This window comes from Uranotaenia lowii, chromosome 3, assembly GCF_029784155.1.
Source record: "Uranotaenia lowii strain MFRU-FL chromosome 3, ASM2978415v1, whole genome shotgun sequence".
NCBI lineage: Eukaryota > Metazoa > Arthropoda > Insecta > Diptera > Culicidae > Uranotaenia > Uranotaenia lowii.
In genome coordinates this window covers 137,585,524-137,608,480 of record NC_073693.1, presented here as the reverse complement: position 1 = coordinate 137,608,480, position 22,957 = coordinate 137,585,524, and the positions used below count along the sequence as shown (strand labels likewise).

Here is a 22,957-nt window from a genome sequence, read left to right as displayed (position 1 = left end):
AAGTAGCTGCACTAAAAATGTAGGATAGAAACCATAAACAGCCACTTTTCAGCTGTGAGGAATGTTTATTGTACCGCAAATCAATTGAAATAATCTAGGTAAACTAGGCAGACTAGGATCGAATGAGTGCTTGGGTCTTATTATTGATACTGCTTTGAGATTGTATGCCTACAAGTTTATAAAACAAATCTCTAATTTTATTTTTTTTATCTTTTAATTGCAGGTTGGTATTGCGAGTCTACTACAGCCCTCTATAAATAATTTCTCCAAACATGTAAGTTAACTGCATCGCAAATCATTCTAGTTCAATGTTAAAAGTCTATGTGAGGGATAATAAAAATTCTTTGAATTCTTTGAAAAATGTCTATACCTACTGTAAACATTTTTTGCGCAATTTATTTATCTTTCTTCAAATAACGCTTGTGTTTAGAAATTATTCGCATCGTGTGCAGTTAATGATACACTTTTTATAGCCTTAATTCATGTTTTTCATAGTAAAAGTCATGAACATTAAGCACTGAACCGTTCTAGGGTGAAATTTTGCATTTGAGTCAACGAACACTCCACCAGAATATTTTCCAAAAAAAAATTATGCAGTGTTTTCAGTTTTGTAATAACTGCAGATTTCTAATGCTTTCGATAAGTTTGCTTACTTGGTTGAAACATCAAGTGCAGTTTACAATAATTTTAGTGTAGGGGAGAGTGGGGTATCGTGGGCCATGGGGAAACGTGGGCCACTTTTAATATCTCAGATGTGTGTTGAGATAAAAATCTCAAACCAACTGTCATCGCCGTCGCTTTGCATGAGCATATACTCCTATATGTTGTTGGCTGAAATACGCATCATATGCTTCTTTTATTTATCAAGCTAAAAAAAGTTAGAATAATTTACTTAAATAATTAAAAAAACACCCGCTAATTTCATCGATGGGGAACCTAAAGTGCAAAACAAAAATATGCTCAACGCTTATGATCTTAGTTTTGTCATGATCTTTCACGTGGAAAAGGATTTTTTGATGAAACATCAATGAGTCACACAAACGCAACCAATTTGTAAATCATAGCTTGTGGGGAATCGTGGGCCACACATCTTGAATCACCTATATTTTTATGTTTTTATACTGATTCAGAACTTAAAATACGTTTTTCCTATCTGTAAAGTTTTCTTATGTCAAATGAAGAGTTATGAAAGATATTTTGTCCATCCTATATAGGAAATTTTGCCAAAACGTTCGCGAGCCAGGTTTTGGAATGTATGCGATCATACACAGCTCTCTTTTTTTCTTTCATCATCTGAAATTGCTTTTAAATAACGAATTCACATTTTTGGGTCAACTCATAAACTTTACATGTTATTTGGTTAATTTGAATTTGGTGGCCCACGATTCCCCACCATTTTTCAAAATCCAAAAAATATTGCTTTTTTTTCAAACAGTCAGAATTTGGGAAAAATAACTTATTAAAAATTAAAAAAAAAACCTTATGATACCTTGAAAATGTAGAAAACCATACCATTTTCATTCTTAACCCATCAACAATAATTGCAGCACAACCAAGGGGTCCGTTACCACTGGCTTGGGACAGGTTTGACTCATCTCACTCCCTTCCAACTGTTCGAAACAAATTAAGAATCCTGAAATGGTACCTAGTACCCTACCCATAATTCTAAATTAGTCGAGATAATCCGGCTGGCTGGAACCCACAATCCATTGTATATCAGTCTTCCAATTGTTTAATGTCCTGTCCATTCCCCCCACTAAACCCCACAATAGAGTTAAGCTATTTCATTATATAATGAATAAATAATATTGTTTTATATCTTACCTTATTACCACCTGCAATTCCATTTCATAATAGTTATTTTCCCTGTTTTCAAAGGAACTCGAGAATCCCTTTATAAAAAAAAAACAAACAAACAAAATCAATCGCAATTCTTTAGTCTCTTGAAATTAAATAACATAGTCGAAAAAATAAAACATTATTATTATTTCACCAAAGGTTTCAAAATCTATACTGAATAAATTTGAGAAGCAGCAAATTGTTATGGTCGCAGCAAGCTTAGCATTGAGAAATAGCACTTTGGCAATATCATGAGAAAATAAACTTCCCCAAACCAGCCTTCGCTAGTTTTTTTTACCTTTATTTCCAGTTTTGAATCTTTATGGATTTTCATACACAATATCATACACTTCACAACAAAATTTGCGCTTTACACAGATTCATTTCAAGACGAAATTGCAGATGGTAATAAAAAAAATAATGCAAGGAACGAGCTCACCAATTTATAAGCTGCAAAATACGCATCGGCTGGCAAACATTCTCATTCGGTTTCTTCACACTAATTCATTGTATCAATTGAAAAAAACACGCAGATAATGCAACATTTTTCGTAGTTTTCAAATAGAAAGTAAATTGGATTGATCTCACCGAAACTTCTAATGGAAGCAACTTTGCAAGTGTTCACACGGTAATCAAAGTTACTCGATTCTGTATAAAAATCTATACAGTTTCAAGAAAAGTGTCTCCACTTAGTTTTAACTTTGGGCATTATACGCAGAGTGTGTGCAAAAAGCTTTTACACATTTGCGAGCTTGCAGTCGATTAGTCAATTCTGTATATTTCGACGTAGGGATGGCCATGCAATTTTCAGCTCTCTTGAGAAAAAAAGGAAATTTCGCAATAAAAAAATCAGCATACGTTGAGCAATAAATTCTTTATTTTTTAACGATAATAACTATATGAACTATACATATAAACACATACAAAATTACAAAATCTGATGAGGCAGACAGTGGATATCAAGGTTAAGTCCTGGCTCATTTATTGTCGTTTTTTTTTCTTCATCTGCGCTCCATACCCGTACGATACGCTCCCACGCTTCCACGTTTGGATATCAAACAAAGGTCGTAGTACCTGAAAGAACGGGTTACAATGTAATATATAAATACTGACGGGAAAACAATGATTCAAGTTCAAATTGCATGGAATATTAAATATTATGGAAAATTAATATGTACATTTTTTACGTACGAAATTTTCCTATGTGCGAATTTGTTTCCGAGAATTTTTCCTGTCCAACCCATCATCTTTTGGTCCAGCTCGTCCCGCAGATTTTTCCGCAATATCGGTCCCATACCTGACTGTGTTTACTGCAATGCAAAAAAAAAATCAAAAAGATATTAACAGAAAAAATAAAAGCAACAAATTTCAAGCACGCGAACCATACTTTCATTTTTTTAAATTTTGTTTGACATCTGATTTATCTGCCTTCTTGTAAACGGCCTTTCCATTTTCCTCGTCGTGTTTTAATCGGGAATGATTTTGCTTGCTGTTATGGAATGAGCTGGTCTTTGTCCTGCTTCTCGGTGGTGGAAGCAACCCCACCCCAGCCGCCGTCACTTCATTACTGATATTTTGAAAGCAGATGAAGATTAACCACTAAAAATGTATAGGATAGTTGTGAATAATTGCTCTTTAGAGAATGAATACGTAATTCTTACCAAATCTACGGGAACAGCCGGCGGCAACTTTCGGCAGCCCATGGATAACCAACTCATATTCCCTTGGTATTACCCGGATGCAAATCGAATAGCACCAACCAGGTGTGATTTCGATTCTTTGGCCTTTGGTATTCTGAGTACAAAATGAAAAAAAAAACATATCGTAGCAGTTTTAATAGACATTTTTCATCTACTCACCAATTTCCGAAGCTCGAACGAACAATAAACGTTTCCCCGGCATGTTTCTGGCTTCTCGGACTTCCGGATCCTACTGATTGACCGAATCTTCTTCAAACACATCGTTCGAATTTTTGTTGAACTTTCCGGAAACATGAAAGACACTTTCCTCCGGCTGTAGAACTAAACGCAGCAATTGGTTTTGACATTTTTGCTAAAATAAAACAATAAGATAAAAAAGAATCAAGTTAAATGGTGAGAAACTTACCTTTTATAAGTTAAAAATATTGATTCCATCGTAAAATCGATTGAAAATAAAAATCAATGTGAATCTCAACACAACACAACATGATTCCGAAAGATTATTTGCTTTGCCATCCCCTTCCAAAGCTTTCCAACAACAGCAAACTTTTTATACAGAGCTGACTAATCGAATTTTAGTTTAAATCTGTATAAAGGAGACCCAAAACTACCCAAAATTGAATTAGGGTTATACAATTTTTGAACAACGACCGCTTAGTTTTTCTGAAGGTGTAATAGAAACACATTTCATGAATAGTTCAACTTTTCCGTGCACATTAAGCTTCCAAAATATCCCATCGCTCGATCCGTCTAATTTCAATATCATCCTCCAGCTGATTTGCGACCACTGCTTCACTTTGTTCTAACACTGATACTCAACATTGTTTCAATAAGTGTTCAAACGAATAAAAGAATTTAAATTTCCTCACAAAACAAAACTTTTGGAAAAAAATTTATCGGAGCACAAACTTTTCCAAACTTCACCTTCCAAGCACACGCCTACTTCTCAGTGCATAGAAAGTAATAAAATATGGATAAATGAAATTTGTTTGAAAAATTGCATTCTTAAGAAAACTTTTATTTTTGTAAACTGCAAAGACTTCATTCAAAAATGTTGTAGTTCAAAGTAATTTAAAATCCCTAATTTGAAGAAAGTTTTCATTTTTTAATCAGCCTTTTTTGATCATTTACCAAGTCTATTGAATATAGCTCGTCCATTCATTCATTGATGGATTTAAAATGGTTTTGTTTTGCTCGTTATTTCTGTTCTATTTTATGTGGAAGTAGACTTATTCCTTAAGCTGTACATTCAGGAGATTCTGCTAGAATTCCGGAGAAAAATCATCATTTGGAAGCAACCTAAAGAATATTCCCTTCAATAGAAAAATATTAACATCGCTGGAACGTGCTCAAAGCAAACGCTTGACTGAACCCAATTGTTATGGTGATGCTTAAGGTTGCCAGAATTTTTTCCACTCCCATCCGGGCCTAGCAATTCCGGGCATTTTTTTCAAAAAAACCTGGCAAAATCCGGGCACGGATTTCAATTTTTCAAATCCAAAAACCGGGCAAAATTTAGGTGTTATTATATATAGAAGCAAAGAAAAAATGCAAAAAAATTAAATTAATATTTTATTAATGTAATTGCAGACTTCCAAAAACTTTTTGGAACACTTAAATATTTAAAGGTTTATAAAAGTAAATCAGCAAAATTATTTGAAACAACCGTTGAAAATTTCCATACCGTTAATCGATTTTTCTGAAACTTACTCAAAAACTTAGATTTTTTTTTGGTATCTTTGTGAAAAAATCCGGGCAATATCCGGATTTTTTTCACGATATCCGGGCAACCGAGCCGGACCGGACTTTCTCGAAATTTTGCATCAAATATCCGGGCAAACCCGGATAAAACCGGGCAATCTGGCAAGCTTAGTGATGCTAAGATAAGCCGATTGCCGATTTTAAATAATCATGAACAGTTTTTCGGAAGCCTCAAATACATTTTTAGTTTTGAAAATCATAGATGGATAAAAGAAGATTAGAAAAAATGACAGAAGTTGAAATGAAAAGCGTTTTCATCATCAATCTCTAAAAAGCGTTTTCATCGTAGCACGGATCAACTATTTTGAAGTGGTAGAATGGGAGAAGGTTGAGTCTTCCACAATAATTTTCTCAAGAAAAAGCGGGACATTTTGATGAAAAAGCGGGACGCCGGGATATTTCATAAAAAAAAAACGGGACATGTCCCGCTTTTGCGGGACGAATGGCAACCCTAGTATAAATGCAAAACTGATCGATTTTAGGTAAATATTGTCAATTTGTTTATAATAATATTAGTTGTTTTTCAGATTTTTGAAATTATATTCACAAAACATTCGCACTTTTACGTTCGCAAAACAATTGCAAAAGTTCGAAAAATTTATGGAAAATGGCCAAACACAACAATTTAAAAGTGTGTTTTCTTGAAATAAGTGTTTATACACTTTTGCCCCTTTGACTTATATCAATTCAGAGAGATTTTCAGACCTTTGATTTGAATTTAGTAAGTGTAGATATAGATATATTTATCCAAATGATTTATGCAGACCAAGTAAGACGTTAAATTCTTAGAATATGGTTTTGTTTTTACAAACCATATTCTACAAACCATATTGGCTTCGCGGGTCACAAAGAGTTGGTCGTGGACCATGGTTTGGTCACTTATGATTTAAAAGAAGGAGTCATCAACTTTACAGCAACATCTCAACTAGGTTTCAGTTAAATGCAAATCTGAAATTTCCGTTGCAAATTGTACGAAAATATCCATTTGTCAATAGTCAATATCCATTTGGTCAGATTAAGAGTACAAAACTCTGAAGGAAATACAGTCTATCTGTAGTTTGGCATCGTATTCCATAAACAATATTTGCGAATCTTTAGACTATAGTTTCGAACTTCTCTAAACAAGTGAAAAAAACGAGTATAATTAATAGTAACCGCGTGTAAGTGGCACTCGAATCGGGGCTTCCACCCGGCTGAAATCTTGACAACCTTAATCTATGGAAGAGATATAACGGGCACTATTGGGTCATAACAAGTTCTATCAATACCGGGCGGGCGAAGCTAGTTAATTTTTTTTAAGCTAGCTAACCCACTCACATCGTAAACTCACTTCAAGGTTCTGTTTTGTCATGTTTTCCAGCTCAATATGTGTGCCATTTCTCACGTGTGCGCGTTTACCTGATTTTTTTTCGCTGGCATCTCCTCCACATTGACTGAACGCCGGCTAATTCATATGCATGTGTATCTATCGGAAAGTTCTCATAGGCAGTCAGATTACGTAGAGAGAAGCCACTTTATATGCATTGCCTAGCTTAGTGGTTACCTGGCAATCATCACGTGTCTTATGTGCGCTATTACGAATTACATAATCAAGATAGAAAAAAGGGTGCTTCCGAGACCAGGCTGAAAACAGCAAAGTCCACACGAAACATTGTTTACGGTTGTTTTACGACCACCCATTCTCGAGCCCATTGCGCATTGCTGGTTGGCCACACCACATGGCGATCCCTGGGCTACTACTCTCGATCCAGAAGAGCCAACCAGGGGAGTTGCGATTAATGAATCAACATTATACGCGAGTGGCTTTAATCGACCATAATGACGCTCATTTCGGACTCCTGGGCAGCTAATGGATCAGGCTGGGACAGGAACAAACCAGGCATGGGGAGAAGAACTCCGGTAGCAATCGGTTTTGCTAAGAGACCCAACTCTGCAAATGTGTTACAACAGTTCTTTCCCAAACATTAATCATGGTACCGGTATAATCTGTATCATAACCAGCTAGAGTCGCACCACGCCATCGCATCGCCAGTTTATCGATGATGGACCGTTTGTAATCAGCAGCAGCAGCAGCAACATTGACCGACTTTTTGCGGAACTGGGCCCCTCGTGTCGGTCGCACCCCCTGGCGAGATGATTGATTTATGGGAACCATCAGTTTGTCTCTTCACACTACTGCGATGAAATTTTCGATAATTTTTGCAAAGCCACAGAGGACAGTAAACAGATGTGTTTGCAAAGTTTCATTATTTTGAAAAAAAAAAATCGGTAACGTAATTTTTTTAAAATGGGACAGTTACGAATGTGTGTATCTAAAAAACATTCGTTTGATCGGAATACTTTCTATGAAGGAAATGAAGGTAATCTTATGGTAATTCAGGAAATAATTAAAAAAAATTATTGCTTTTTGTAATATTTTATTTTATTTTATTCTTTCTACTTTCTACTTTTTTGGTTTTTAAAAACAGAGAAAACCAGAGCTTTCGTTTTAAAAATTGTTGTACTTTTTCACAGGAGCAGAATTTTGGCAAATCACTATATTTTAAACGAAACAACCAGCAAAGACAAACTTTAATATGCTAGGGATCTTGCCACGAGCAGACATGTTATAGTAAGGTATCAAGAATTTTATCAGCACGTATCATAAATGACGACCATAAATCCGGGCAATATCCGTGCAAATTTTCTCAAAACCTTGAAATTACTCAACAAAAATCAAGAAAAAAATTGAAAAAAGAATTTTTTTTTCATTAAAACTCATCGATGGATTTTGAATTACATGTTAGGCTTCCAGAAAACCTTTCATGAATATTAAAAAAAAACTTGTTCAAAAAATTCCGATTTGGAGGAGTTTGTTGTTTTTTTGTAAAATTTGCCAAATAAAGTGAATAGATCTGGGAAAAATCGGGGCATTTTTCAATGAAATCCGGAGAACCGGCCCGGGCCAGACTGTTCTCAAATTTTGTACAAAATATCCGGGCAAACCCGGATAAACCGGACAATCTGGCAACCTTATGTTATAGGATTCAAACGCTTGAATTTGTTTGAAACAGGGTTTTCATAAATTTCGTCGTCCATCAGAAATCACCTGTCTCATAGCCTCGGTACCGACTATACAGTTTACGAGCTCTGGAACTAGCAAAAACTTGTTGTTTGAGGTTAGGTTTGAATGACTCATAACTAGGCAACACTTTCGGGTTATCGTAGTATTTTTTTTTTGACGTTTCAGCTATCTACACTTAGTTTTTTGCTTATTAAAATTTAAAAATTCTGATATCCCTGATGACCCGTAACTGTAGAAGCCGATCATGTGCTCACTCCAATGCTTGATTTAAATTTTGACAGTGTTTGCATACTTTTCCACCACTCACTCACACACAGTAATTCTTTGAATAATCAACAGTTTAGGCAGCTATCAACTTGAATACGTCGGATTTTGAAGGAAACTGTGCAAAATTATTGTTTTTCTTTTTCTTTTGCATCGTAAATATTTCAGAAAACCGTGAATTTAAAATTTTGAAAAAATATTGTCAATTGCATGAATTTTAAGACTATTGCGAGAATCTGATTTGACAGATAAAAATTCCGCACTCGAATTCTTTATGTAAACAATCATGTGCCAAAAGTTAAAAAGGGAATTTAAGACAAAAGGACGAACATCAGAGTTTAGGTGATTCAAATTATTTCTACTAAAAAATCAACATTCATACGCACCGTTGCCATCCTCAGCAAACTGCGGTGATTGCACCTGTTTAGACCCCCGTGCAAATAATTTGCGCTCAGTATAATCTGCTCACTGACACATACATAGACAATGACATATATCGATATGCTTTACATTTTAAGATGAAATTGAATTAAAAATAATTGCGCCTGGCGTGTCTAATAAAAAAAAGTGGATGATTTCTTAATTTTAGCTATTTTTCCAGTAATTCAAAAAAGCCCGAATAATCTATGATTTATGTGTTCCAATAACATTCTAGTACCGGAGTATACAGAATGCATTCTGTTTTCTGTACGTTTCTTTTCATAGGTAGGTCGATCAACTTTCATTATGAAACTCCTTGGTTCGCATTTCATAACAATTTTCGTTCAAAACAACAACGATTTAAGGGTGATACGGTCAAAATTTGGTCAAGGGAAAACGCGTGTAAATCGGTGAAATCGTTTATTTTGAATATCCAATTAAATTTCTTTTTCAAGTTTAATTAGTATGAAATTCAGGAAAAATATTCAAGTAGGCTTCCGCTTTTCTAAATCCGAATTGCCGGGCCTTACGCTTAACCCCTGCCATCAGATTTTGTACAGCCACCTTGTCCACCTTCTTCGCCGCAGAAAGCCAGTTTGCCTTGAACTGCTGCTCGTCCTTAGCAGTTTTTTTTTGGTCTTCTTTAGGTTCCGCTTGACAATAGCCCAGTATTTCTCAATTGGGCGGAGCTCTGGCGTGTTGCGAGGGTTCTTGTTCTTGGGAACCACCTGCACGTTGTTAGCGGCGTACCACTCCATGGTCTTTTTACCGTAATGGCAAGATGCCAAATCCGGCCAAAACAGTACGGATCAACCGTGTTTCTTCAGGAAAGGCAGCAGACGTTTATTCAAAAACTCTTTCACGTAAATTTCTTGGTTGACAGTCCCGGAAGCTATGAAAATGCTGCTTTTCAAGTCACAGGTACAGATGGTCTCGCCAAACCAGATATTTCTTCGCGAACTTTGACAGTTTCATGTGCTTGAAAATAACTGCTACCTTTCCCCTTCCTTTTGCCGTATAAAACTCCTGTCCCGGAAGCTGCTTATATTCGGCTTTGACGTAGGTTTCGTCGTCCATTACCACGCAGTCAAACTTCGTCAGCATCGTCGTGTACAACCTCCGGGATCGCGCATTGGCCATCGTATTTTGTTTATCATCGCGATATGGAGTCACTACACCTTCATGTAAGTCGATAGTCCGGCGCGTTTTTTGGCTCGAAGCACGGTTGTGGACGATACACCCAGCTTATTTGCGGCATCTCGGAGAGAAAGGTTAGGGTTTCGCTTGAAACTACCGGCAACTCTCTTTGTCGTCTCAGCGGCTTCCGGTTTTCGATTTCCCCCCGATCCAGACTTCCTGGCTGTCGACAAACGTTCCCCAAACACTTTAATTACATTTGTAACGGTTGATTTGGCAACTTTTAGCGATTTTGCCAGCTTTGCGTGCGAGTAGCTCGGATTTTCGGGATGCGCGAGCAAAATTTTGATACGCTGCTCTTCTTCCTTGGACGGCATTTTGACAACTGAAGAGTGAATTCCAAAATCAAAATAGGAGCAACATTCTACACACACACCTTCAAAATGAGGGGTGTTCCGGTTTTTTAAATGCAAAATTGAAAGAAATACGTCAAGTTGATTTTGACCAAATTTTGACCGTATCATCCTTTATGCCGTTTGTAAATGTTAATCGAAAATCAGAAGCGAGCAACGGCTGATTGGAAAAACTGTCATCGATTGTCTATGTATGCGTCAGTGCAAAAATATTTCTGCGTGGAAATTATTTGCACAGGAGTCTAAATGAGTGCAATTTCCGCAATAGGTCTGATAGTACTTTTTACAGTTGATAGCTGCCAAAACTATTAATTATTCAAAGCATTACTGTGTGTGAGTGAGTGCTGGAAAAGTATGCAAACATTGTCAAAATATCCCCAAAGTTCAAATCAAGCATATTGGAGTAAGTACATGATCGACAAGGGTCATCAAGGAAATCATGTCACATACCAAAAAGTTAAAATTTCGAATTTCTGTTTTCTAGTTAAACCTTAAAGTTCAGATTTACTCATGTAAACCTTACTTTAAAATTAGGTAAAAACCTATGGAATAGTTTTAAACGAAAACGAAGCTTTCAAGACCCCAGGATTTGAGAAATTATAAAATGATCCCAAATCGACTCAATCTACTATTACATAGCTTTATAAATCAACGTCAGGTTTCAGGTATCAGGTATCAGAAAAGGGATAGGCTTTATAGCGGCACGTTATCCAAACAAACGGGAAAATTGTGCCTAGCGTTTTTTTGACAGATTTCATCATTTACCTGAGAAACCTGAAAACCATAAAAAGGATTAGAAAATAAATTGAATATAAAGGGCATACAGCCGATCCACGTAAGGATTTTAAAGCATTAAAGGTTCTAACCACATTGGGTGGAAAATGACAGAACGTTATTTTAGTTTAAATTCTTAGAATTAGTTACACTTATTACAGGTGTTACACTGAGCTGAAATTAATCATACATAATTGATTCACAACTACAAAATTCAGGAGATTTGAGTTTACAATGATCAGAAAATGTTCTAACAAGGATTCTCCTTTGAAATATTTATAAAACGCTTGGAAAAAAGTCCCTCTCCAAGGTTATAGTATAGCTTTGCTTAGCTTGTTTGACTTCTTATATCCACCTTAAATCATTGAACCTTAAATGCATTGTTTTGCAAATATTTTAATTTTTTGATTATTTGAAACAAGAACATATTGAATACATTTCGATCTCCATAATCGCAGGTGTGGCAAAGTAGAACGAATGACACATCGCCAAATGGTTGCCACTCCGTGATTGATCGAGGCCATCAATATTGTACAAGGGTCAAAAAATGCAGCTTGGACCTAGCAATTCATTTTCAATGCACACAACTCATGCTTTCCCTTAAAATAAATCAATAACGACGCCGGCCACGTCCTAATAGTCAATGAGGGATGAGGAAGGATTGTAAGATAACTTTTTAGGATTAACCATAAACCTGTTGTTGCAGTTTTCTTCGAAATCTTGTTTTGCAAAAACTCTGAAACAATGATAAGTCAGTATAGAAACTGACTCTACGTCTGCGAATCTATATTCAAGTATCTCAGGAAGGGTTGTGTTAGTGATGGAGACACACAAAAATACTCGGCAAAATTCACCCGTTCAACCAATAACCTTCAAACTTTCAGGGAGTAAAATAAAACATTTATGAATATGTTCCCATTACGGAGGTCTATTTTTGCCACTTTTTTTTCTTTCCGATCGATGGTCAAACGTTCGTGGTACCGATTTAAAACACAAGACACTGTAGAATGTACCATTCCCAGCTTCTTGCTGATGGGACTGCTGTCATCCTGTTCATTTACTAATCTAGAGGCAAACTAGTTGCGCACAAAAAACGAACAGAGTCGCCCTGAGAACAAAGTCAGTGTTGGAAGAAGTTCACCAATACTGTTACCAATGTTGTCAATACAACGAACAGCTGTTTGTGGCAGAATGCAAAACAGTCGAAATAATGGATGGATTTTGAATCTCTCAGCCAAGCAAAATCGTCTGCTGGCCAGTGCATTACAGGTACGAAAAAAGACAATCCGGATGTAAAGAACCGAGTGGAGAAAATCCAGAAGAGAAATCGAAATGATAGCAGCATGTAAACAAAGCGCTCGAAAGTCGGTTTTTTATTCGGACGAAATCAGAAGCAAACCCTGAATCGAAAAAAACACGCTATTCAATACGGATATTTGTTCCCGTAAATCCAAAATGGCGGTTGCAAATGCCTAAACATCACATGCATCTACCACAATTTGGGTATTGGGTCACGCTGTCTTTTTTGAGACCAATAATAAGAAAAATCTCTGAAAATTTGCCACGTGATAGAGGACACTCTCCCCTATCGAACGCACTTTTCACGAAATCGATCAGGGGGGCTTTTTTGGAAGACTTGCGAACGCAAATGCGACAAGCAAATCGTTAATGTTTTACTAACAATTCTTCCCACAAACTTCAAATTTAAATAAATAATAATAACAATAGGGTAAGTGTTCCTAATTTGGCATGTGTACCTAATGTTAACATACTGTTCGATTCTGCCTGTTTTTGACGTTATTTTTCACTTATCACAATTATCAAAAAAATGTTAGTGTAAAGGATCATGTGAACTTTCATTTTACAAACCAATTAGTTTTCTAACTCACAGGATTTTTCGTAAAATCCGGATTGTTTCAAAGTATGTCCAAATTGAATAGAATTGTTAGCAAATTTCTTAAAAAACACGTGTTTAGAAAAAAAAGATTAAAGCTGAATTTGTCAACCGAGTTTTTGAAAATTTTTCGTCGGATTGTTTTTTGTCATGATTTAGTTTATAAGTATGTTAGAACCATGTTTTTTTAGTGTACAAACTAAGAAAAAAGCATATGTCCACAATTAGGAACCCTATTTTCAATGTGTTCCTAATTATGGACAAAGTCAAAGTTTTCCAAACTATATCAAAGTCATAGAATGTATTTGAAATAAATTTGATTGATAGAATTGTGTTCTAACATAATTTTCAACGATCTGTTAAAATAAACTGTTTTGAGCTAATAAAACATGATGTTTTTTACTTCTGTATATCTCAAAGCTTAAAATGTTGAAAACATATTTTCGCCAGGTTGTAAGGAACGCGCCCTTCGAAACAGAGAAGGAAACCATCAAGTTACAGAGAACTTCTAAACAAGAACACATTTCAACTTCAATGGCTTCTTAAAACCTAATGTCCACAGATAATTCTTCCGTTTGAACATCAAAAGTTTTAAGGTTAATGGGATATCAAATAAACGTAGTCAAAAAAAAATGATTCCACCAGTTATTTTTAAATTGACAAATCATGCGATTTTTACCCTACTAAAGAAAGGGGGTATTTAAGTTGCAAAAACCTTTGTTTTTAATGAAAAATTAAACAAAAAAAAATTGAATAGTTATAGTTTTTGACATATTTGTGATGTCGTTGCGCATAAAGCACGATCTACAGTTATTTTTGATTTTGTTAGTATATATTTTTTCTGTCAAAGATTTTTTTTAAAAGAAAGCGTAAGGGGGTTGATACATTTAGGGATAAAAAATACAACAAACATTTTACATCATATTCTAGCATATGGAAACAAGATTTAAACAGTGACTCATTGATTTGCATGTCGATGTATTTTAGCCCAGACTGGTCACGGAATTTTAAAAATATTGATTTAAAAAAATTCAATGATTGTCCTAAAAATATTCATACACCAACAGTGTTAATGAAGGATAATAAAATCCATATAAAGTTTGTAGGTAATATCACTAAATCAATTCGTCACATTGTGTAAAGTTTTTTACGGCATCAAAAAATGTAAAAATTTCGATTTTTCGAATTTTTTAAGATAATCAAAAACTTCATAAAACTCTCTCACGATGTGAGAAACTATGGCAACATTGTTTTGTTATCATTAAATGATAATTTTATAGCATTATATTCAAATAAAAGATAAATAAGTGTTGTGGTACACAAATGTTGCATCGAACCATGCTGTTGCATGATGCACTGTTTGACTCTACTTAGTTGTATCCATTACAATGAATTTTCTACTTTTGAAATATAATAAATGTATTGGAAAAGTAAAAGATTGAATTTGAATAAGCTCAACATCCACTTCTTTCTTCAAAACTAGCGTAAAGGAATATTGTGTAGGATTTAAATAGTCCTTATTTCTCTATTCATATTCCAAAAATGTTGTAAAATTTATAAAAAGGTGAGTTTTGAGATTTTTCTCATTTAAGTATTAAAAAAAAACAACAACAACAACAGGAACAAATAGTGTAATATTGGGTACGCTAATACATTTTTCCTCTTATGTTAACATTAGGAACACCCATATGTTAACATTAGGAACAATTAGTGCCAAATAAGGAACACCGACACACTTTATAAAACATGATATTATTCGTAAATTAAGGCTTGAAATAATTATTTCAAACCAAAACAGAGTTCAGAAAAAAATTTGGAACCTAGTTACCAAAAAATTGTATATCTAAGTATTGAAGATTCGGCGTAACAATATCAAATCTTAAAACCTCTGACAAAATAAAGCGAAATTAGGCTCATTTACCCTATTTAATAACAATTCGCATTTTTTTTTTCGATGAAAAAAAACTGTCGGAAAAGGTATAAATTGAAAAAAAAATTAAAAATACAATAAACAATTCTAGAATCAGCTGTAAAAATAACTCGAAACACTGTAAAATATTTGTAAAGAAATGTTAGAAAGGTGCATTCACAATGATAATTTTCATCGAGGACAGAATGTAGTTTTTATTTAAAGGAAGTTTCAGTTTGATCTTTCAACTTTATATTGTTTTTTCCTTTAAAACCCCGTAAAACTGATTCTCTAGCACAGTATTCGCTTTGGTTCAGTTGTAAACCGGTTTACTACCGATAATGTACTTTTTGTTGTTTCGTGCTCGTTTTTGCGCTCAGTTTTGCACCGGTAGTGACCTGAGCACATTCTCAAAATCTTCAGTGGATCCAGTGTTGCTTGTGCCCTTACCAATACTATCGTGAATTTTAACAGGTCGATGTAAAGAAATTATATGGAAGCGAAAACAAATATCAGCTGGTGATAGACTTTCAGAGCTTGATGTTTACATTTGGCACTGTAAATATCACGCACACCACTGCTGTAGTGAGTTCAAAACTCGATTTATGCTCGTTTTTGGCCGGAATGGTGCAACACTATCGAGTGGTGAAAAAGAATAAGTCGATTTCTTAAGGTTCAAGAAATGTGACAAGCCTCTACTAGGTAGCAACATTAATTGAGAATTGAGCGTACTGTTAATTTTCTAGAAAATGTTCTGGTCCTGAAAAGATATATTTAAAGACATCCACCGTCTTAGCCGATTTAGGCTTTACAGACTGAATAAATGACGCGGACAACTTAAGATTAACATTCAACACCCAGTACCGAAATGGGAATCGAACCCATGCCATCAGTGGACCAGCGATTACCGTCGTACCTCGTTAACCACTCGACCACCGAGACGTACAAATAGTGCGGTTTATATTCGAAAACCATGTTGAAATTGAAATAAAAATGAATTTTACAAGACTTTCAAGAGTTTTTTTTAACACGATATGATAGCTGACGATTATCCATATAAATAAATAATATGCTAAAAACATTTTTTTTCCAAACGAAAGGTTGATGTGAAAGTTTGCACAACACAACCAAACACACCAAAATAACTTCTCTATTTCATAATAAAAAAAAATTGTTTTTACCATCAAACACTGCACAAAGCCAGGCACATTCAACATTTATCAAAACAGTTAGTTTTCATTTTTTTTTTCTATGACTGAAAATATGACCCTAAGGGTACAAACACAGTGAGCGCGAAGCGAACTGCGAAGCGAAATATTCATTCACCGGATGAATTTCGCAAGTTCGTTTTTGAAGGCCGGCCACAGTGCACGCGAATTGCGATGCGGTTCAACACTGAAAAAACCTTCGAAGTTTTGCAAAAATTAATCACGCGTGAAAAAATCTTGCAGAATCAAAACTGTGATCGAGATGTACCGCGCAAAAAAACTAATCCGCGTTAGTTCCGAAAAACCACGTTAATTCCGGAAAATCTCGAAAAAAAAACCTTGCGCGTTCTAGGACCGCAGGCATTATGAAAAGGAATCTTAAGGACAAGAATACTAGGTGCCTGGACTTTATGAGGACGTCGGAGAATAGATTTTTGACGCCCAAATCCAAGATGGCGGCTTCAGCCTAACATCAAAATGCTTTAAATGATTGAAAATCGCATAAAACAACCATAATTTGGGTATAAGGTGAAAGGAATCATATAGTAAAAGTCGAATTTTGCTGTCTGACGCTATGAAACGCCATCTTAAAATTCAATACGGCGGCTTCCGCTCAACTTTATGATATATTTTAAATGACTGAAAATCGAAAAAAATCTACCAAAACTATGACAGAAACATAACAAAATTATGGACAAAATTACTATATTATAATAACAAAAATTACGAAACGCTGAAAAAACTTGGATAAAAATTACAATATTATAACAACAAAAATTACGAAACACTGATAAAACTGGGCTTGTGATATAGCTCAGTTGGCAAGTCTGTTGTCTCCTGAGCCGATGTCCGCGAGCTCGAGCCCAAGAGCAAACATCGAACACAGTTGTACCGGATAAGTTTTCAATAACGATCCGCCAACTGCACCCTTGATAAAGTCGCGAATGCCATAAAGATGGTAAAACGACTATAATCGAAACAAAAGAAAAACTGATAAAACTTTGATAAAAATATGGCAAAGGTGACAAAAATCTTACAAATGTGATAAAAATATATGTAACAAAGCTATGAAAAAATATGATAAAAATGTAACAAAACTGTTATAAAAAAAATAAAATTGTCAAAGATTATTATAGTACTGTGAGATTTTTGTCATTTTCTTTAATTTTTATCATAATTTTTGTTCATTTGATTTTTTTTTATAGTTACAATAGTTATAGTTGATTACTCTTGTATTTGAACTCACGGACATTGGCTTAGGAGGGAATTAACTTGCCAACTGAGTTACACATCTCACAAGCCCATAGATTTGTCTTGATTTTGACATTTTTTCGTCATATTTGCCAAATATTTGTAAAATATTTATCATTATATGTTCGGATTTGTCATTTTTTTTGTTAGAATTTTGTAATTTTAATGTCGTATTTGTCAACATTTTATCATTTTTCTTACATATATTTGAAAGTATTTTGTTATATTTTTATCTCATTCTTCATAATTTTGTCAGATTTTTGTCATTAATTTGTCATATTTTTTTTCAGAACTTTGTCATATTCTAGCCTATATTTTTTTTCATTTTTATGTCAAATTTTTGACAAATTTTTACCACCTATGTAATAATTTTTTTTATAGTTTTATATAGGTTTGTCAGATTTTTGTGATTTTATTGTAAATTTTTTATTATTATTTTGTCAGTTTTGTAAATTTGTTGTCAAATATTTGTCCTTATATTAGTTCTGTCAGCTCATTTTATTGTCAAATTTTGATTATAATTTTGTCATATATTTTTTTCTCAATTTTTGTCATATTTTAAATTTTAGTTATAGTTATTCATATTTTTCCACAGTTTGGTTATATTTTTGTCAATATTACTTCATTTTTTGTTTATTTCTTTCAGTGATTTTTTGCAGTTTTCTCAAAATTTTTGATAAACTTTTGTCAGCCATTTTTCATCTACTTTTGATCACTTTTACTCATTTCTTATATTATGAATGGATCATGCGATTTTCAGTTATTTACTGCATTTTGAATTAAGTGGAATCGCCATCTTTGATTTCAAGATGGCGTCGGACAGCCAAATTCGACTTCTACTTATTGAGCACTTTCATCTAAAATCAATATTGTGGGAGTTTCATGTGCTTTTCAGTCACTTCCAGCATTTTAAAGTTGAGTCGAAGGGGCCATATTGGATTTCAAGATGGCGTCGGACAACTAATTCCAACTTCTATCCGTTCAGCCCCTTCACCCTATACACATATTGTGGTGCTTTCATGCCACCTGTCGTTTATTGCGAGTTACAATTTGTTTCAATTGAAAAAGGCGTTTTTTTTCGAAAATCCGTACTAAAAAATCGTGCATTTTTCATAACCAACACAGAAACGGCAATGATAATTGAATAAATAAACTTTTGAAAAAGATTTTTTGATAAATAATCATTTGCGATACAAAATATCCGAGAGAATATTTTCAGTGTATGTCCGGATGAACAAGATGAATTCGCGCGATCGAGCCGGGTCTTCGCACAAGAATTCGCTTGCACTGTGGCCGGTCGTTGTTTTTTTCAACGTGTTTCAATGTGAAGCGGTTTTTCGCGCGAATTAGAAATTCGCTTCGCACTTCGCTTCGCGCCCACTGTGAATTCGACCTTAGGAACAAATGATTTTAAGTGTGAAACAATATAGTATTGAAAGATTAAATTGTAACTTTCTTCCCTTAATTTAAAATTCCATTCTGCCTCCGTTTGAAAAAATCATTGAGAAAACACTTTTATAACAGTGCTTTCGTGAGGTTTCTACAGTGGTGCCAGTTATTTTTTACAACTGAAACTAGAAATTTTTTAAAACGATTTTTAAAAAATTTGTTTACTTATTACAGTTTTCTAAAAAACTGTCAATTTTAACTTACAAGTCATTTTAAAATATTTAAAAGGAGATCATTGAACGTTGTTTCATGATAAAAGAGTTATAAAATACTACAATTTAAGGAAATGAGCCTACAGCGATAAGTACAGCATGAACTACCCCAGTGAAGTATTTATTAATCGCAATGTGGAGTAAACTGATCACGCATTCCATAATTTGTGTCATGAATCTCGAAAAGGAAGAGGTCTTAAACTGAAATTGAAATCGAGATTAAGTAAAACTGCACAGGAATCCCACTACAAAGTAAGTAGGTATCCGGAAACTTTCCATTTCCCTTGTAGATGCAAAGAGGAATCTGCATGAGAAAACATATTAATCATTCCGGGACAGATCCAATAAATAAAAATTTCCAATAGCGCATTCCCATTCCGTTCCGTTTTATGACTTCACTTATGCGAATCAGTTATGCGCTTCGAGATCAAATTGAATTGGGAGTGCCCTAACCCTCTTCTAAACCTTTCTTCGGATTTCCTCTTCTGGATGCTCGGGTCCTTTTGGAGTGCGCAACACATTTGCATCAATTGAATGCTAATAAATTCGTGATCCCCGATGGTCGTGGACTTGAAGTCTCCTCCATACGGGGCGGTTTTATTACTGGGAATCGTTCCAGAAGATTGGGGCACAAGTGGCCCAGTCTCTCTCGTTGGAGTCTTTACGGGGGTGCTGGGTACATATGCAGTTAGAGTCGGGCCAAGTCAGGCCAGGGCCACCAGTTGAAGCGGGAGCCATAATTGGTCATATTATCCTTCGGCTCTCCCCCTCCTTAGGCCCCGGTCATGGCACGATTCCACGAATGGAAACTATCCTTCCGGAGAGCGTAGAATGGCAGTAATTTGGCCATGAGTCGAATTGGAGCCAACAGAGGTGTATCCAATTTTAAACAAGTTGAAGAGTATGCATTTGTTGAAAATTTCGACGGATATGTTTCAATTTCAGAAAACTTAGGAGTATTCCTTCAAATGTCAATCTCGCTAATTTTGTGTCAAATATCCGGGCAAGTCCGGTTTTATACTAAAAAAGGAACAATCCACCGTATATTAATTTTACTGATAGAATAAGACCTATTCGACTAGGCTTGAGATCCTGATCCACCCTCTGTGGCGCCTCTGTGCAGGCTCTCGAAAGTACTGGAGAAGTTAAAACATCCAGATAACAGCCCCACGGATCGTTTTCCACGCGAAATAAAATACGACCCTTGAAGAAGCAGGCAGTATATAATTCAGAATCGCTCAGCACAGACACTTTGCCAGAAACAGATTGGGGCCAAGAAAATGCGGTTCTCCAGCCAGACCTTTGGGCTAGGCGCGGTCAAAAGCCTACGGAAGGTACCCGGCTAATAAATATGTATGTATGTGAGCTTCGAAGTAACCTGGCTTTCGACAATTGGTGACCAAGGTTTGCAGGGTGCCTCAATTGTTATTTTCCTCACAAAAATGGCGCTAGGATCGAGGTTCAAATTCTCCTGGAGGTGGTTTTATGGGCCTTGCGCGTGTTTCTAGTTAAGGGAAGTAGCGTTTGCGTAGCACGGATGTCAAGTAGAGTTTCGTGTTTTTTCATAAAATTTGAATTCTATCTAAACTAAAAGCAAAAAAACCATTTTTCCTTTTTTGCGTGCACTGATTGATTGTTGAAAGTGAGATTTTAATAGTTGTTTTCTCCGGTGACATTCGGAGAAAGTTTTGCAAAACTCTCGTCAACTGATTGACGATCCTCCTCGGCTAGACGCGTTTTACCGATTTTTTTCCCATCGAATAATGTCGTCGCTTCATCAGTCATCTCAAAGCCATCATCATCCTCTTTTCTGTGTGTCATTGTTGTGTTGAGTTGTGAGCGAAGTGACGAAGAGCAATCGTTTAGCTGCCTAATTAATTTATTACCGCGTTTCAGAAAAGTACAAAACCGGACTCCGGTCAAGCTTCCGTTTGTGTCCGCCGATTCATGCGCTCGGTGTAATGTTCAAGACGAACAACAAAATAGCAACTTCATCACGACATCTCCATTCCATTGCATCGGGTTGTTGATTTCTCAGTTGCTTACTCATTGTTTTGTCGATTGTCATCGGATGCTGCAGTTAAATTGTTGCTTAGTCGCATACCTTGACGATGACGAGGACGGATATAAAACCACACGATGGGAAAGTGTGCCCAAAATGCGGACATTGTCGGACAACAATTCCGTGACGATAATACAAGTGGCGAGGTGTTTGCTCAAAATCATGGACATTGACATCAAATGAAAAAATATTATTCGAAAATATATTTGGAGATGTTGCCGGGTTTTTTAGCAGAAATTTCATACTACCATTGATTGATCGAGAGCAGAAATTAATACTTCAAGAACTTTTTTTCATTTTTGGGTGTCCATGATGAAATTGCCACACTACGAAATTGTTCTAACATTTTAAACGGTGGATAGAATTTAATGAAAATTTGGGTGTATTTAGTTCATAGTGCATTGTTTACATCCTGCAAGTTTTGAAGTCCTGTGATCAAAACTCGCGGAAATGGAATCGAAAGAATAGTTTGCGTGTGATAAAATCTTCCGCATTAATCACGAGAACAAGGATTTCTCGCATCGTTCGATCGCTTAACCGTTCGTTGGGAATCGTGAATTCCACGGTGTCGCGAGTGATTAAGCGGTTCGAGGAACGATTGACCACCGATCGGAAGTCCAGAAGTGAAGGTAAAAGTATTCCGAACAACACCAAAAATCACAACCGCTTAGTTGGGGCCTTCAACCGAAACCCGAACTCCTCTGTTCGGAATGGGGCTAAGAAGCTGCACCTAAGCTGAAGTTTTGTCCAGAAGACCAAAACTAAGGCTGGGTTTCGAACGTTCAAGGTACAAAAGGCCCCTAATCGCGACGAGAAGCAGAACAAGTCCGCCAAAACTCGTGCCAGGAAGTTGTACCTCAACATGCTTACGAAAGTTCAATTCTGCATCATGGATGACGAAACATATGTGAAGACCGACTTCAAACCGATACCCGGCAATTGTAGTCGAATCTGTCATATTTATATTTGAATCAATCATACTAATGGTATGGATAGTTGGATCTAGAATATTTACAGCTGACTACATAAGATCAATCAGCAGTAAATAATAGTTGAATCTATTTTATTTATAATTGAATTCTAATAAATCATCTACACTTTGATGATAAATATAAACAGCTGAAATAATTGGAACAACTGTCGTCTTTTTTCCGTGTTCGGCAACAAAATTTTAAAATGCATTTTTAAATATTTTCATCTTATTTTTTAAGTTTCAGCTAGTTAGGAAACAGACTTTTTTAGTGTCTGCACACGAAACAATGATGTAACTCACTTATTGCAGCTGTTTTCTATGGTGAAAAAGCGTTCTCCTTAAGGTAGCCATTATGCCCTTATTTCCCCTACTTTTAATAAATACTTACAACTTTCTTATATAGGATAGAATCGAATCAATAAACAATTCAAACGTTTTTGGAATCTTGGCTATCAGGTTGGACCGAAAAATAATACAAAAAGGAGCTAAAAATACCTTTTGTAAATTCATGTTTGCAGTAAGATGAACATGCCTTTTACGCAAATTCTCGGTTGCGATTGTTCAACAGAGGTGACAGCTGGTATTGTCAAAAACCGGATTTGATTTATTTATCAGAAGATCCCTACA

General features: G+C 35.4%; 1 protein-coding gene and 1 long non-coding RNA gene across 2 annotated transcripts in view; one reads left to right on the top strand and one right to left on the bottom strand.

Annotated features, from left to right (window-relative positions):
• LOC129754543 (uncharacterized) overlaps nucleotides 1-22,957 on the top strand; it is a 272,344-nt gene that overhangs the window by 69,100 nt on the left and 180,287 nt on the right. The window lies entirely within an intron of this gene.
• LOC129754545 (uncharacterized) lies at nucleotides 2,783-3,634 on the bottom strand. Its single transcript, XR_008739037.1, has 4 exons — nucleotides 3,501-3,634; nucleotides 3,227-3,438; nucleotides 3,031-3,149; nucleotides 2,783-2,913 (listed from the first exon to the last, which is right to left on the bottom strand). It is a non-coding gene; the product is annotated as an uncharacterized LOC129754545 (long non-coding RNA).